Source organism: Pelodiscus sinensis, chromosome 4 (genome assembly GCF_052426305.1).
Source record: "Pelodiscus sinensis isolate ZL-2025 chromosome 4, ASM5242630v1, whole genome shotgun sequence".
Taxonomy (NCBI): Eukaryota; Metazoa; Chordata; order Testudines; family Trionychidae; genus Pelodiscus; species Pelodiscus sinensis.
Genome location: NC_143055.1, coordinates 67855395 through 67870070, shown reverse-complemented (window position 1 = coordinate 67870070; position 14676 = coordinate 67855395). Strand labels below are relative to the sequence as shown.

Sequence of the window (14676 nt, the reverse complement as noted above, 5' to 3'; positions counted from 1 at the left end):
GCCTTTCAGTGACTATTCTAATAATGAATTTGTTATTAACAAAATGTGTTAAAATGGAACATTTTCAGTAAGTTTTATAGAATATGCATGGAAAGCATACTTTGAATTTGAATGTCAAATTTAGCATTGAGAGTAATGCTCATCCAGTTAGAGCACATTATTATTCAACATTTATATGGCAGTAACACCTAAAGATGATGCAAAGTCAGGGCTCTGTTATGCTAGATTCTGTACAAAAGTTTAGAAAATGGTTGTCCTGACCTAAAGAACTTAGGATATGTCTACACTAGCCCCCTAGATCAATCTACCTGGTATTCCTCCTGCAATGAGGTTTACCAGCTAATTTGAGTTAAGGCTTTATTTCGGAATCCTCTTTCACTGCCGCATGTAGATGCGGGCAGTTACTTTGGGCTAGTAAATTTCTAAAATGGCGACCAGCCGGGAACATGCAAATCAAGCACGGTATATTTAAATCCCACGCTTCATTTGCAATTTTGGTCGCCCTCATTAGCCTCCTTAGATTGATCTAGGGGGCTAGTGTAGACATACCCACCGTCTAAAAGACAAGGCTATATAAGGGTGAGAAAAAGAGCTGGGGTGGACAATTGAGAAAGAGTAACAAAAAGAGCAGAGGTTCACAGTTCTTAGCCAATTAGGAACAGTAGTTGCTACTCATCATCAGTATAGTCATTCCTAGCATGTGATTTGACTCCAATTAAAACAACTCAAATTTTGTCTTTTGAATTCTGAATACTTCCAACAATCTGCCTGAAACAAGCTACAGAAAAAGAAATCATTTGCAGAAACTATCAAATAATAGTGACTATATTTAAATGATGACTTATTTTGTGGGATAAATTACAATAATAAATAGAAATGTATTAAATTAATGATTTAGGAATTATTCAACCTTTGTCAACTGTGACAAATAATTCCAATTCCAATTCGACTTAGACATTTCTTCAAGACTCAACAAAATTGTCCTTTTCTCTTTTTTCTTGCTCTTTTCTTTTGTGCTGCATGGTATTGAGGAAAGTCATACATAACATTGAAATTATTGACTTCAGCAAGGAGAAGCAAGGACATTCAGAATTAAGGTGGAAACTTCATGTTTCACCAACCCGTTATGGCTTGGTACAACAGGAATCTATAAACAAGGGGTGATTTCACTTGCAATACAGTTTGTACTGCGACACAGAAGGGTAGAGTTACAATAGGGTAAGTTAAGGACAGCGTTTCAGCCTTGGCGCTGATTCTTCTTGCTTTTGCAGACTTTAAGTCAGTCCTATGACATTTGAATGAGAGTCAATTTTTGGTAATTTAATTTGTACATAATCCTTGTTTTTGGAAAAATAATATGTCTGCAGTGATGCTATTAGCTTGGGTAACTGCAGATAATTCTGCATGTCAGGGGCAATTAACACATATCCTGTGGCTCTGATTACTAGGTTCAAGGAAGTTCTGCTCAGCAGAAATTCTCTTACTATAGCCTCATGGAAAGTTAAAGGCCTCTGTCCTACAATTAAAATGGTAAAGTAAAGTACCCCCCACTTTTTTTTTGATTGACTATAAACTTGACTCACAGGAGTCTGCTTTCAGAGGATGGTGGTTCAAAGCAAACATGAATGAAAAGAAGTTATTGTAGCTGAAAATTCTTCTACATGCTCTCTTAATTGTTGTCCTAAAGTTTTTCTAAAACTAAAATGAGATAATACTACAGTCCAGCTAACACAGGAAGCACAAGCAATGCAAGTGAAACTAATCATTTGTTGCAGCATTATAAAGTGTAAACTTCCCCCCCTTTTGTGTACTATGCTAAGACACAGCCCATATGTACAGCAAAGCTATTTTACATAATAAAGGCTACAGAGAATGCATTTCCTACTAGCTGTAGCACAAAATTGTATGATTAACTGACATAAAGGGAAAATACATTAATATACCTTCTACTAAGGTTGGAACTCCCTGGCTTGGCACCCTCAGGACTGGGGATTTGCTGGATCAGGTGAGGTCACCTGTCACTGGCCTCCCAGCCGGCCTCTCTTCAGGGCCTGTGCTGTCCTGCTGCCCTTGGGCTGGGGCTCTGCCCTGCTGGGCTCCACCCTCAGCCTCCCTGCTGCCTGCCCAGCAGTGGCTCCCCGTGGATGGAATTCTCTAGCTGCAGCCGGCCCCATTGCTGGGGGGGGGGGGGGGGGGCAGAGTTCCCTGGCCAAGGCTGGTTTTCTGCAGCTGGGGCCAGAGCTCTACACCACAGCTAGGGCAGGGGCTAGGGCTCCCTGGCCGAGATCAGGGCTAGAGCTCCATGATCTCTGCTGACCCTGGCACCTCCAGCCACCACGGCCAGAGCTCCCTGCCTGATGTGCTGCTGCTCTGCCACCAGACCTCCCTGTTCCTGGGCTCTGTGATCCTATATTGCTGGGCCAGAGAGTCCCAGTTTAGGGAGGTACAACCTGTGTAGCCAATAGTTTGTATTTCATTGTGCAAAGTACAAACTAAACCCACAAACATGGCAGTAGGGAATTTCAAAGTTCTAAGTTAGTGATTCTTAATCTTTGGGTCATGACCTACGGTTAGTTTTTAGCAGGTATTTTTCCCCTGCCGTTACAAGACTTCTTGCCAATTCATGCTGAGACACTGGCAGAGCCAACTAATTGGTGCTCCACATGCTTTCTCTAGTTTTTAGAAAACTATACTATGCTCTCAAGAGTGACTATAACTTATATTTCTTGCACGTACTGTTCTATCACAATCCACCCACCTTTGGGATATGTGTGTATCTTCTTAGGAGGCATTTGTTTTCACTTACTTTCTACTGTAAATTGTGCACCTGACACATCAGACTAATCTAATAAGGGGGAGGGGGGGAGGTTGTCCCAATCTCAGTTTATATACTGAATGTAAAACTGCTTTATTTCAGCAAGGGGATCCATAGACCTTTGAGTGAGGCCCAGACAGTACAGCTAGACCACATCAGACCAGATGTCAATCTATTCCACCTGACAAGAAGTAAAAACTAAAAGCTGAAGAGGATTTGTAATGTAAAATATTGGGAATGTAAAATATATATAATAACAGAAAATCAGAGTTATTGCTTTAATTAATTCAGTTTAATTCCCATTGGATTGTATGCGGGTGTGGGAAGGCTTGGAGAATGTGGCTGGATGTGTGTGAGGGAGGTGCAGGATGTGCAGATCAGCGTGTGGGAGGCACAGGGCAGGGCCTGGGAGGTGCTGGAGTCATGGCAGGGGACTGGGCGGATCATGGTATAAGCACCTACAAAGAAGATAAGATATGGAGAGTCAGATTTGCATAAAGGTAGTAACTGAAATCAGTGGAGTAGAGAAGTTCAACTGGGGCACAGTTACTAAGGTGAAAATATAGGAAGCAATAAGCAATAAGAAGGAGCAATTGTCTAAGGAGGAGGAGGAACAGAGTGTGTTTGAGGAAAAGAGTGTTGTTCACTGTGTGTTGAAGCAGCAGAGAAGTCAATGAAAAAGTGAACAGAAAAGAGCTGCTTAAATTTGATGAGAGAAAGGTAATTTATGAGTGCCATAGAATAGACAGAAGCTAGATCAACACGCTATTAATGTTAACGCCTTTCCAGTAATGTGTTTCCAGTGCTACATTTCTTCTCTGTAGATTTTTTCCCTTGGACACAGCCCAAAGGTGAGCTCGGCTCCTCATACCATAAAAGGATAAACCCTTCACAAGATGATTACTTCTACATCCCACCCCTTCAGAAAAAAATCTGTGGTTTTAGGGAGAATGAATTATATGCTGTAATGTTACTGGGAGCTGGAAGAACAGCAGTGGCTTCTCCATTACATTTAAAATAAATAAGCAAACAAAATGCATATTTTGTTTGGCAATATGTACATTCACAATGAGAAGTTAGCAACTATTCACCAGTGATCAGGAAGTTATTTTCAGTTATTTGTGCACCAAATTTATCTGGTGCAAATTAGCACAGGCACATTGAGTATTTGCACTTAGAATAAGTGGGGCACACATGAATGTGTGCACACAATTGCCTGAGTCTAACTTTGCAAATCCAACCCGTTAGCTGCTAGCTAGCTGTTGAAGTGTTTCTACAGTGTCAATGACACATAGCAATATAAATCATCCACGGAGAAAAAACCCACACATTTGCTATCAGATAACCACTCCATTCCCCACAAAACAATGCAAACAAATATTAAGCATAGGGGGTACACTTATCGTTTATTTCAGCTAGATTTACTTTCTGATTCAAATAATTGTGTATGTTACTGTAAAATCTGTGTAGAAGTGTGGGAAGAATGAACTGAAAGCACAATAAATAGTAAATCTGCTGGGCCGCGTAGTCTTTCCTTCAAACAAATTCTTTTTAAGAACTCTGCTTGCACATACTTCATCAGAAGGATTTGTGCTAAGGATGTACTTTTGAAGTATGGCCTGTACCTGAAGGCATGAATTCTCTCTAAAAATCTGTTTGTTCTGTTTGTGCTAAAGGCATGGAGTTGCAGTTTGGGCACAATGCAACACTTGTATAGCTTTCATCAAATGCTCTGTCACATAGTTACCATGATGATTAAGACCACTTTGAGACGTCTACCACCTCAGATTGTATAGATTTACCCTGACCTTTTAAGACCAGATTGGTACACGTAATAAATTTATCAATTCACTAAATATGTCTCTAGACATTTTAGTTATAAGATCTTGTTCTTCGTACATATCTAAATTAGTTGCATGCTTTTCTCATGCTTGACTTAACTCTTAGCTCCCATGTAGCAATTATCCATGGGTGCAATAACAGAGGCACAATCCTACAAAACCTGTTTCCTATGAGACATAGGGATAAGGCCAACTCACATGACTAAGGGTTTGAAAGACATGACTCTTAATGTCAAGGATACAGCCTTTAATTATCTTATCACCAGATATTTCCTGGAAGATTAAAAAATTCCCTTTTCCCAGAAGAACTAAGTTAAAAGTTGTATGCACTGGTGTTGTAGCCATGATGGCTGGAGGATATTAGAGCAGGAGTGGGCAATAATTTTTGATGGGGGGGGGGCACACCAAGAATTTGGTAAGTGGTCAAGGACTGCAACCTTCTATGCTATTGAAAGAGGCATGGGGTCTGGGAAGGAAGTTGGGTGCAGATGGGAGCTTGGGGTAGGGAACTGCGGTGTAGGAGGGGGTGTGGGGTCAGAGGGAGTTTGGGTGAAGGAGGGGTTGTGACTGGGAAAGGGGATTGGGTGTAGGAGGGGTTCAGGATCCTGGAGGGGGTATGGGTGCAGGTGAGGATTCTGACCCAGGAGAGGGGTGCAGGAAGGGGTGCAAAGGGTTTGAGTTGTGACCTGGAGCAGGAGGGGTGTGTGACCTAGGTCAGGAGTACAGGAGGAGAGCAGGGGTTTGGTCTGTGACCTGGGGCAGGGAGTTGGGTGGAGGGAGAGAATGGAGTGCCAAGTGCAGGCTCTGCTAGGGGAGTGCTTACTATAGGTGGCTCCTGGCTAGCAGCCCACTGGGACCATCAGGTAGGCTTCCTGACTGCCGCACTCCCTTGCGCCGCTCAAAGTAGCTGGCTGCTGGGGCTATAGATGTCTCTGTGTCACGCAGCCCTTGGGGGTGGGACATCATGTGCTACATGTACCCACAAGCATGGCTCGAGCAACTCCCAGTAGCTATAAGGACTGTGCTGGGGGCAAGCGCAGCACAGAGTCCCCCCTCCCTGTCCATGGGCCACATGTGTGGTGCAGAGATTCACACTCTGGCCCCAGCAGCCAGCCGTTGTGAGCAGCGTGCAGGGGGCACGGCAGTCAGGTAGCTTGCCTGAGGGTCCTGCTGGGCTGTAGGACATTGAAGGCCCAGAGGATCATGGTGGGCTGGATCCTAAGGTTTAGCACTCTGGATGTGGCCTGCAGGCCCTATTTTGGCCATCTCTGTATTAGAGAGACCAAGCAAATAAGGTAATGCCTTTTATTGGATCAAATGCTGTTGTTCAGAGAGACAAGCTTTTAACAGGGCTGCTGATGGGACAGGTGGGAAGGGGACAGTTGCTCCAAGGCCTGGCAATTTAAAAGGGCCCTACACTCCCAGCCCCCACTGCCACTACCACAGCAGCAGCCATAGCCCCGGGCCCCTTGAATCACCACTACAGCCCCATGCTGTGTGGTCCAGGTGGTATCGAGGGCTGGGTGGGGGAGGCTAGCCCCCAGCCCTACGTCTTCCATCCAAGGCCCTACCACTTCTGTGGGGACTGGGGCTGAGGTCTCCCTCATCTTGCCCAGGGCCCAGCAAAGTGTGTCGCAATCCCTGGCTTTTGAGGTTACACAGAGCTCTAAATCAGAAGTTGAGCTGAAGAATTTCTCTCTAGAAGCTCAAAAACTCACCTCTCTCATCAACAGAAGTTGATCCAATACAAAAAATTACCTCCCCCATCTTGTTTCTCTGAGTAAGAAGTGGCTAAGTTCTTGTTCTGAATCCTACTGGCTAACTTCTCATCTAGCAATAGCAATGGTCCTGAATATAAACTGTTCCATACATCTGAGGAATTACTGAGCATTAAGTGTATTATTTGTACATCAATTTCCTGGAATGGAAAAAAATAAATGTTCACAACATGATATCAGACTATATGGAGTTATAGACATGGTGAGCTTTTTTATTAGGGTAAAAAAATCCAGACCTTTCATGAAGAAAATGCTTCAGCTTCATGATTCAGCATGATTAGATCACATATTTATCTGACATAGTTCTTATTCCCACTTTGCTTTTGTAACGATTAGCATGCCACCAATCATGAGTAGCTAAAGAAGCTCATGGGATGTAAGTATATTCAAAATTTAAAGGCCGATTTTTTCAATTTTTTTATTATGTGTCAGACTTTAAAATGGAAGGCAACATACTACACATGCGATGACAACCAAACTACACATTTCTCACAGAAATGGATGGTTGATAGTCTGTACTTGTCTAAATATCACTTGTAGTAAAGGCAGGTTAAGTAATGCTAGCATTGGTAATGATTGTGGGTGTCTTGTGCATATCTCAAATCAACAATGACAGAGGTAGTATAAAAACAATTTATGAACCCTGGTACTCTTGGGAACCACATTTCAAACCATAACTTCATCTAAACTGTTTATCGGCTGCTCTTATGTAATGTATGAAGTGTCAAAAAGTTTCTTTGACGCTAGGCTTGTTATTGTCCTTTGATTTATGTATTTCAAGCAAAGCATAGTAAATACACAGATTGCCTAGTGGTTTTGTGTTTGAAAAATGATTGGAAACATTTGCTACAGCTCTGCAATCATTTATATACACGTTTAAAAAAACAAATAGAAGTCATGAGCCTATTTCAACCAAGGATAACAATAAAGATGAACAGCAAAGTTTTGTTTTTGATACCAAGTTGCTAACTTTCAACTACAGCTACTTAAAATAATGCACATACACATACAAATAAGTGTTGGGTATAATTTTTCACAACTGTGAACACAAAATATTCACATGCCTATTTTGCAGAGTTAGCACATGTTTGAAAGTGTGGCTAAAGATGAACTGAAAATGAAAAAAGAGGGGCTGGAGTCTGGCCTCATCACTCAAAAGATTTTCTCTGTGTGCTGTGTGTTACTAAAATGGGCCACATTAACCCCTGGGGCACCTCCAGTCAGGTTAATGGAACTACACCAATGTATTTATTTTATTTGACCAATGGCTAAGGGCATTCTCTTATATCACATGTTTTCATTAGTTAAAGCTGCTGAAATATTATTGAAACCTCAAACAACCTGGAAAGCCTAAAAAACCTTAAGGTGGGATGCCTTGAAACTGTGGCGTTCCAAATCTTGGTCAATTTGCCATTGTGTTATGCTATGGACCATCTGCCAGGAAAGCAGTGATAGCAGGGTGCTGTTTTTAAAGATGTGCTGTAACTGTCCACTGAGAAAGCAGACTTAGGCAATGCTTTCTCAGACGAACAGAAGGAAAAGGAAAACTTGACTAGAAAAACACATTGAGACGGTTGGCAGAATAGGGACACCTGTATGACAACTAAGGAAGAAAATAGCTGAATCAGCACAATTCACTTTGCAAAGCATCTATATCTTTTAAACAGCTACTAGCAAAACAGCAAGGGTCACATCCTGAAATCCTAATACAGTGCTAATGGATGAACACTTTCATGACCACTGGTGCCAAGTTCAATCTGCTATGAAGTGCGGGTTGAAGTACACATTAATTATTAATATTCTGATAGCTACAAGGTATTTGTGCAAAACTGGTGAGAATCACAAATCTGAACACATTTTTTATACAAATGTTTATTCATCCAAAAATTCTTAGCATACACTCACTAATCATTATTTCTCGGTTTGAATGTTTACCTCAATCAATCAGATAGTAGAAAATAAACCATGTGACTTAAGTGACCAGCCACAACATGAGTAATGAACATATAAAAAAATTAATATTCTTCAAACAATCTGAGTAGTTCTTAAAAATAATGACTGTATTAAAGGAAATTCTCTATCTTCTTACACATCCCTGGCTCTCTTTATTTTTCCTTACCTTCTGTAGCCCTGCTTTTATTTCTTCTCTCACTCCTTTTAATGCACAGAGAATGGAACAGCTTTTTAATTTTAACTCAGTGTCCTAAATTGCAAGAATTCCTAGGCTTTGCAAACAAACAAACAAAAACCAAACAAACTGCAATTTTCCTCTCTCCCCATCATTGTGTTACCGTGCTTTGATGGTACATACACACTATCTCAGCTCCTTGGTTTTGCTTTAGTTCCCAAATTATATATATTCAACTTTCAGAAATAGATTATTTTGACTGAGCCTCTGTTACCTCTCATGTGTTCTGTGAGCCTCTCATGTTCTGACTAGTAGTTAGAGTCTCTTGGATTGGACACTATCAGGTCCACTTCTCCCAGCGATTCTCTTCCTGTTGAAGACAGAGCATTCTCATTGTAGAAAAAGCATTATTTAGAGCGTAGGGCTCTGCTTGGGATTTTTCATTAACAGTCCTACTACCATAGTGGTCCAAACTAGGGACAAGTGCCTTGACCTGCAATTTTCCCTTTCTAGACCCCAACTTACTGTCTGATAGTAGTATATTTAGTACTCCATAGATAACAAGAATTCACTTGGATGCCTCCTCACATTTACATAATATCACCTTAATTACTTCTTATCAGTACCTCCATAAACTGCTATCGGTTAGAAGTTCAGATAAGCCATATAACTTTTGGATATTTATCCATCTGAGCTGCTCCATTATTTTGCCTAGGATTGGTCAGACTGACAGACCTATAGTAACTTGGGTCATCCCATCTGCCTTTTAAAAAAATATGGTACAACATTAGCTTCTTCTAGTTTTCCAGAACTTCTCCTGTGCTTCAAAGCTTACTAAAAATCAGTATTAGTGGTCCAATGAACTTCTCAGACAGCTCTTTCAAAATGTTTAGATGTGAGTTATCTAGACCTGATGATTTAAAAATGACTAATTTCACTAGCTGTTGCTTAATATCCTCCTGTGATACTAGTGGAGTGGAAAGAATGTCATCATATGACATATGACTATATTTTTCTTCCATGTACCAACCAGAAATATTTATTGAAAATGGTTGTCTTTTCCTCATTAAGTACTAGAAGACTTACCCCATGTTCAGAGCAGGTAGCTGGCAGTGTGGGGGTGCAGGGGTCAGGGCAAGGCCTTGGGGATGTGGTGGGGGACAGGGCAGAAGGCTGAGGGTTTGTGGGGATGTGAGAATGAGGGTTGGGGGGTGAGGAGGGGCTCAAGGTGGGGTGGGGGTCCCATCTGGTGGGACTTTCTCTTCCCCCAAGCTGCCAGGGGCCTTCTGTTTGCCCCCATACCTTTCTGGTTGCCAGGGGCCTTCTAACTCTCCCCAACCTCCCTGGTGACCAGGGGCCTTCTTCTCCCCTGGTGCTGTAGCCAAAGACCTGGGGGAAAGGGTTTGGGGCAGGAGGACTACTTACCCAATATGACGCCAGGCAAGATGATGGAGCCCCAGCTCTGCTGGCCACTTATTTGCTGGTATGGGTGCACCGAATGGCCACTCTGAATACAGCTTTCACCTGAGTTCACTTCCCCCAATATTGTGTCTCTCCTCTCTCTGCCCCCTTCCTTTTTCCTGTTATGGAAAATAGTCCCATTCCTGGCACTTTGGATTTTATTAGCACAACCAAACTCTTACCTTGCTTTAAGTTAGGATAAGAGGAAGCTGCATTTCAAATTTGGTAGTCCCAGCTCTTGCCATTTAGAAAGAGTTCTTGAACAAACAGACTTACAGATGGACAGAGATACAGATGTACATTTCTCAAATATATACCATTCTATCTAGTAATGGACCAATATTACTGTTAAATTAGGCAGCAAAGAATCCCTCTTAATAACATTTCTTTTCATTGCCCTGAACACTGCTGACCATAGAGCTCTCCTTCTATACCTTTCCTTCTCTTATCAATTTTCTACAATTCCTAGCTTCTGTTTTATGCTGCTACCAACTTCCTCTTTCTTCCAGTTATTATATATATTTTAAATTTTGTATAGATGCTTTCACTTCCCCTCCGAATCAATTTTTTTTTTAACAAGTACATTAAGTCAGCAGTTGCCTAAGCCTAGCTGAGATATGTGCTTTAAGGCACCCCCCCACCATCCCTGGATAGCTGTTTCTCTGCTTCTGCTGCTTGCTTGCCTACCTCTCCAAGGGACAGCAAAGCGTTAGCAGTGCATGCTGTGGTTTCCCAGCTTTTGGACACCACAGCACACTCCTTAACATGGAGCTGAAGCTGCCTCTGGGCATGCGATGGCCCCATGCTAATGTGCTGCAGTTTCTGCAGCACTTTGTGCAGACTGTCTTTGTGGTCCTGCAGGAGTTCGACACAGATTTCATCCACAAGACCCTCTGCCTGGCTGTGGGAGCAATGCCCTTGCAACTGCACCCCATGGTAGAGAGATGCTTCGGGGGGCTGAACACCAGTTCCGACTGGTGGGACTGGTTCATGATGGAGTGGTGGGATGACCAGCAGTAGCTCCAAAACTTTTGAATACGGAAGGCCACCTTTATGGAGCTGTGTGCCTGGCTTGCCCCTGCCCTCTGACAATGGGACAATCAGATGCGACCCACCATTTCCCTGGAGAATTGGGTCACCATCACCGTCTGGAAGCTTGCCACCCCAGTTACCTGTCTGTGGGCAATCAGTTTGGCGTGGGAAAGTCCACTGTAGGGGCCCTCCTCATGGAGGTAAGGCACTCTTGGGCTGTAGTCCCTGTAGGGGGGAAGTTCTGGAAAGGGGAACCCTAGGGAAAGGGGGGGCCCCAGGGAAAGACTCATATTTAGCTTGTGGTCAACTATGACCCCTAGATCTCTTTCTGCAGTACTCCTTTGTAGACAATCGCTTCCCATTCTGTATGTGTGAAACTGATTGTTTCTTCCTAAATTGATTACTTTGCATGGATAAGCAGGCTAGGAAAGTGTCCATCCACACTGGGATCCCATGGGTGGGAGAGGGGCTTGGAGCAGCCTGGCCTTCCATGGGGGCTGCACACACACCTGGCAGTGCAGTCCACGGGAGCGGGTGGTGCCTTGCACATGCAGGCATGCCCATGTGCTGTGTGTAGCACTCTTAGGTCTGTGTGCGGCCGTGTGTGTGCCCTTGTCCCCAGCCTGCTTCCAGCAGTGGCTAGTGATGGTAAGGCGTCCCGCCCCCCTGTGCTCAGAGATATGTGTGGCCTTCCCAGAGCCTGTAAGCAGGAGCCCAAGGGTGCTCTGGGGCTGTCTCTTGAGATTATGTGAGACAGTGTGGCACTGTACATGCTTCTACATGCACAGAGTACAGCACGATGTCCAGGCTGAGAAGGCCAAGCAGTGATCGCACCCCATTCCCTCTATGCCTGCCTCCCCCACCCTGTGTGTGTGAAAAACAGAGCACTAACCTGATGAACCCTCCCTGCCCTGAGAGGATGCCTGGGAGAGATCCAGACTCTGGGGTACTGGCTCCAGAGTGAGGGTGACCGTGCTGGCCATCTCTTCCTCCTCCTGCAGCTCGTCCTCATCCTCCTCGTAATCAGGGAGTCCCGCGTGGGCAATGACAGGTGTCTCTAGCCCTGAGTCCACCACCAGGGGTGGGGAATGGGCTGCACCACCCCCCTAGATACATTGGCGCTTGTTGTAATAGGGGCAGGAATGGGGTACTGCCCCAGAGCGAGACCTGTGCTCCCTGGCTCTGGAGTAGCACTGCCACAGATCCTTCACTTTGCTCCTGACCTGCTCAAGGCTCCAAGGGTGGTGTCCCCTCATTGTCAGAGCCTTGGCCATCCAGCCATAGATGTCTGCATTTCGGCATCTGGAGCGGAGATTCTGCAGGGCCTCATCCACTCCCTAGACGTCTAGGAGGGCTAGGATCTCTCCCCAGGACCATGATGGGGCATGACTTTTGGTGCCGCTGGTAGGCTCCTGGGAGCCCTGTGCATGCTCCCTATGAGGGCCAGTGGACTATCGGGGAGGGAGGGTGTTGAGGCTGGCCCATGGCTGTGCAGCAGTGTGGCAATCAGAGCCATATGGTGAGTGCAGCTCCCAGGCCCGGCTTCCTGCCACAAGCCTTGTCCTGGGTGTCACCAGCTTTAAGAGCTGGCAGGAGACAGGAACTATGCAGTTCTGATTAGTTTGGACAGAGTGGCCACCATGGCACCTGTGTTATTTCCTGGAGGCCTCTTTTTTTTAAAGAACTCCCTCTTCTGCATCCACACATGCCTTTTTCTGAACAAGCTTTTTTGGAAAAGGCATCTTCCTCGTAGAAAGAGGTTTACCATGATTGAAAAACCCCTTCGCTCTTTCAACTTTTTGTTGAAAGAATGCAATAACTGGCTATGTCTATACTGCAGCCTTCTTCTGCAAAAGCTTATGCAAATGAAGCGCAGAGTAGAATATTGCCGTGCTTCATTTGCATAATTAATTAGCAGCCGTTTTTGCGCAAGAGGCAAAAAATGAGGAAGAACGGCTCTTGCACAAGAGGGGGGTTTTGTGCAAAAAGGAGCTGTCTACACAGCTCCTTTTGGCACAAAAGCAGCTGCTAATTAATTATGCAAACGAACCCATTTACACTTCACAACATCCCCATAGAAATGCGTTTCACAGTTTGACTGTGCATTGCGTGAAGAAGCTCTTTTTAAACAAACCAACCAACCAACCAACCAGAAACCAGATCCAAACCCAAACCCAAGCCCAAAACCAAAACAAACAAATGCTTATTAAGTCTGTTGGATGACCTCTGGTTCTTATATTATATGAAGGGGTAAATAATACTTCCTTATTTACTTTCTATACATTATTTCTAATTTTATAGACTTCTATCATATCTCCCTTTAGTTGCCTCTTTTCTAAGCTGAATAGTCTAATATTTTTAATTGTTCCTTATATACCTCTAATCATTTTTGTTATCCTTCTCTGTACTTTTTTCAATTCTATCTTTGTAAGGATGGGGGGGACGAAATCTACATGTGATAGTCAAGGTGTGGGAATATCATGTATTTATATTTGTGGCATGATATTTTCTGTTTTATTATCTATCTTTTCCCTTTTGAATCATAATATTCTGTTAGCTTTTTTGACAGCTGCTGTTCATCAAGATGTTTTCAGAGAACTATGAGTTTTGACTCCAAGATCTCTTTTTTGAATAACAGGTAATTCAGACCCGATTTTTTTATATATGTAGATACATTTTCCACTGTGTTATTACTTTGTACTCATCAGAACTAAATTTCATCTTCCATTTAGTTTCTCAGTTTTTGGAATTCCTTTTGTAATTCTTTGCATTTAATTTTGGACTTAACTATTTTTGATAATTTTGTATCATCTGCAATTTTTACCACTTTACTGTTTGCCCCTTTCCCCATATCACTTATGATATGGGAAAAGGAGCGTCTCCCAGTACAGGTCCATGGGGGACTCCACTATTTACCTCTCTCCACTGTGAACATTGACAAGTTCATCCCCATCCTTTGTTTCCTATCTTTTCAGCAGTTACTGGCCTGTAAGAGGTTTTCCCCCCTTATCCTATGATTACTTAGTTTGCTTAAGAGCTTTTAATGAGGGACCTTGTGAAAGGCTTTCAGAAAGTCCAACTGCATGATATCAACTGGATCAACTTTGTCCACAGGTTTGTTGACACTCTGAAAGAACTATAGTAGATCGGTGAGGCTTGATTTCCTTTTATAAAAAGTGTATTGAATTTTCCCCAACATATTGTGTTGTTGATATGTGTCTGATAATTTTGTTCTTTCCTTTATTCTTTGCTATAAACCCAAATTTACCCCAAGTATGGTAGCATGTGCCTGTAATCCCAGATACATGGGAGGCTAAGGCTGGTGTATCTCTTGAAATCTGGGTTTGTGGGCTATGGCATGTTATGCTGTTTGGTGTCCAGTACCACTGATAACCTGGCCAGTGGGTATCTGAAGGAATGTCTAGAACAATACAAACAACATGGTGTGATTGACACTCTCTCTGACGGATTGAGTGATCAAGGTGATATATCCAAACTCATTTACATTTTTTTGATTTCCCAGTAGATTTCACTCAGGCTATGTCTAGACTACCACTTTTTTCAGGAAAAGGTGCGCAAATTGCACTCTCCAATAGTTTTGTAGGAAGAGACTTTTCTGAA

At 43.2% G+C, this 14676-nt stretch overlaps 1 long non-coding RNA gene across 1 annotated transcript in view; it reads left to right on the top strand.

Moving 5' to 3' along the window:
- LOC142829625 (uncharacterized) overlaps positions 1-4586 on the top strand; it is a 33446-nt gene extending 28860 nt beyond the window's left edge. Inside the window, exon 5 of the long non-coding RNA XR_012904241.2 lies at positions 2918-4586. This is a non-coding gene — a long non-coding RNA (uncharacterized LOC142829625). The remainder of the gene's footprint in view (positions 1-2917) is intronic.
- Positions 4587-14676: the final 10090 nt, after the last annotated feature.